Here is a 3,370-nt window from a genome sequence, read left to right as displayed (position 1 = left end):
AAAACAATAATATATACATTAAGTATAAACAATATGATTTTAGGTATTTTAAAGTAAGTACGTTAATAACTTTTTGTCTTTTTCATTTTTATAACAAAAAGGTATGTTACAGTTTTGTTTACACTTTACACGCTTTTTTAATTATATAAAAAAAAAAACTAATAAATATATTTTGGTTAATAATTATAAATTGCAATTGACTTGCACACATTTGTAAATAATGTAAATTATAAATTACTAAAAAATATGATGTTATACTATTTATACTGTATTTATGTATCTAAAAATTTGAACTTAAGATTTGTTCACCCCCCCCCCCCACACGAATGTATATTTTTAATATTTTTAAATGTCTGTGTTCCTGTAGACCGCGTTTGTCGTATCACTGTTGCAGTGTGATAACAGCTCAGCTGTTATCCATCTGATACAGAACGACGAGCATGGCCATTCGCCAAACGCCAATGTATTAACTATTTTAAGTATTTTCCTCAAACTATGATTCGAGACAGCCGACAGACTCAATGCCTCACACGTACTCATAGGTACCTACAGAGCTAAGAGCAACTGAAGACGTAATAGGTAAGAAATGTTTTTATTTTACATGTCTAGACTTCGATGTATGAGTTTGGACTAAGGTTTTCCTCCTTGTACTTCTGACATTTTAACTTTTTTGAGTTGATACTCAAACTTGACGTTCACTTGTATTTGTACTGTCATTTCAGCACTTTTGTTGCAGCATCGTTTTTTTATTGTTTCTGTCTACAGACGATGGAACACTCTCACATGTAAGAAGTCATCTGCCTTTAATCCACGTCCAGTGAAATTTTATGTTGTCCGGTAACTATTGTTCGAGCAACAGCCAATATTATGTATTAATGTTTTTTTTCTCTAATTCAGGGTGATCCTTGCGTTTACCGGATACTGTTGTGATTTTGTGTTGTTCTTGTTCAACGTCGTAGTATACTTCATGTTGAATAATTTAACCGGCAGCAGCTCTGGCTGGTTAGTCAAATGCACGTGGGACCTGTACTTTTTATTGTGTTAATTAAGTTTTAATACCCAAGTTTTTAGGTATATTTTGAGTGAGATTAAATCCGCCATTAAACACAGTCATATGTGAGTATTTGTCAACTATTTGTGTTATATTTATTAGGTAGTACTGTTGTAAATTAACTAAAGAAAATTATTTATTGTTATAATGTCAGCCTTCTAACAGTTCTAACACAGCTAGTATTTTTATATAATAATATTTAACTGTTTTTTCAGTGACATCATTTTTCAATATTGAAAACACTTTACCACCCTTACAACACAATTTGCAGTATACCATACAAGGTCCAACCGTTAAGTTTCTTAAATATATCACTACAAGTATGTATGCATAGTGGGTACCTGCATAATATAATATTTATATCAGTTATAATAATGATTCAGAAAATAACTACATTTCCTAGGGAATGTTTAAAATGCATTGCCAATGATTGTCATGCACCATTCATTAGTACAACATTTTCATGGTTTATTAGGAACTATTATAATTATAAACATTGTTTATGAATTATGTAGGTAGTAGGTATATTATCTAAACTGTGATACACAGTCATAAACTCGTTATAAAAAACATTTAATTTTAAAGATTAACATTGCCTATTCCCTTAATACCATCATAATAAAAAACCTACAGAATTTGAATTGTTCAATACTTAAAAAACTACTTAAAGTTCATTACTTAACCCCTGTGATATATAACAGGGATTATCTATATTTAAAAAAAATGTATGCAGTAGGTATCTATAACTATAAATCATACATTATATGGTTCATACAATTATGCCTTTAACACCTTTAAATACCTAGTAAAGATTTTAATAGTTATCAGTTATTGTGTAAAAAACTAAATTAAATTAATTATATCTGGCTTGAAATAAGAAAATATATAGCTCTGCTTTACAACAATTACACACAATTTTTAGTGTATATTATAAAAAATAATTAAAAAATGTATATTGTTTGTAAACTACCTAATTAAACATTCCACATTACCATATTCAGATCAGAATCTGCCTTAAAATATTGTATCTGAATTGTTGATTTATTTTATTTTTAGTTGATGTTGATATTACTAATTGGAATCGTTAATCATCTCAAATGATTGCTATTCACTGTAGGTTATTGCTAATATAATATATTGAATCATAATATAAATTCTTGTAAACTTCAAGCATTCAATTTTACTTTATATACTTACATAGTAGTCTTACTTGTCTTTTGACTGAACCAGTATAAATAATATTATTTGAAACTTTCTGTTATTAAGTATATTGTTATAATTACAATATACAATTACATTGTCAAAATATCTATTTTTATTTCAGTAACGTATACAGGATATATATATTCCAAAAAACTAGCTAATTTTCATAAAAAAATAATTGACAACATAAGATAATCATATTTTTTATTATCGGTATAAATAATGTGTAAAGTGTATATATATAATAAAAAAAGGTCTTGAGGGGGGAGGGGTCCATATCCTGCCCTGTGTCTATGTCCATGTTATAATTCAAAAATAATAATAATTATAATATTAACTAACACTTCATTTGATAATACATTGATATTGATTTATAATAAATAAATTACAGTAATATATTATAATATGATGCTTTAATTATTATTATTATTATGTAATATAATAACATTTTAGTCGATAATTAGTTCAAGTTACTGTGTATTACTTGCATATAAAAAAATAAATAACTTACTGTAATAAACTTAATTGTTTTACTTGTGCAATGTTTTATCATTGAATTAAAATTTAACTCATCCTTTACAGCGATCTGCTCAATAACAACATCTATATTCTATTATAGTAGAACGCTAGAAGCTATTTCTCAGGTAGTTCTCATCGTAAATTATACTAGAACAATTTGAAATAAATCAATTTAAAATAAATATATTTTTTTTCAATTTGTGAAAATATTTGTTCATACTGAATACGATGAAGCAAAAAAATACTTACTTTACGTTAAACTTATATAACCTATTGGATATCATAATTTTAACTTTTGATAAATTGATATTCTTTAAAACGGAAATCTATTTATCCCCTCTCCCACCACTATTCAAGTGCTTTATTATTTACACTTGAACATATTATTGAAAATATAAATGTATTAATTAAATATTGCTTTTTGTAATTTATTTTTCCCAAAGTTTAACTGTAGGTTGGCCTTATTTTTTCATAAAACAAATATATATCATAATTATATTTTATTTAATATTATGTATTATTGATCAGTTATTAATTTATAAGTCAATACCATTGTTATGTAGTAATAATTATTGAAAACTAAAAAGTTGTCTGATA

General features: G+C 26.1%; 1 long non-coding RNA gene across 2 annotated transcripts; it reads left to right on the top strand.

Moving 5' to 3' along the window:
* The first annotated feature begins 416 nt into the window (after positions 1-416).
* On the top strand, positions 417-2,787 carry LOC132928964 (uncharacterized). Of its 2 annotated transcripts, XR_009662075.1 has the most exons (4): positions 418-579; positions 723-837; positions 898-1,116; positions 1,267-2,787. It is a non-coding gene; the product is annotated as an uncharacterized LOC132928964 (long non-coding RNA). The 2 variants fall into 2 exon arrangements; XR_009662074.1 differs by having other exon boundaries at positions 417-579; positions 723-1,116.
* Positions 2,788-3,370: the final 583 nt, after the last annotated feature.

This window comes from Rhopalosiphum padi, chromosome 4 (assembly GCF_020882245.1).
Source record: "Rhopalosiphum padi isolate XX-2018 chromosome 4, ASM2088224v1, whole genome shotgun sequence".
Taxonomy (NCBI): Eukaryota; Metazoa; Arthropoda; class Insecta; order Hemiptera; family Aphididae; genus Rhopalosiphum; species Rhopalosiphum padi.
Note: the sequence above shows the minus strand (reverse complement) of the source record. Positions and strands in the feature narration are given on the sequence as shown.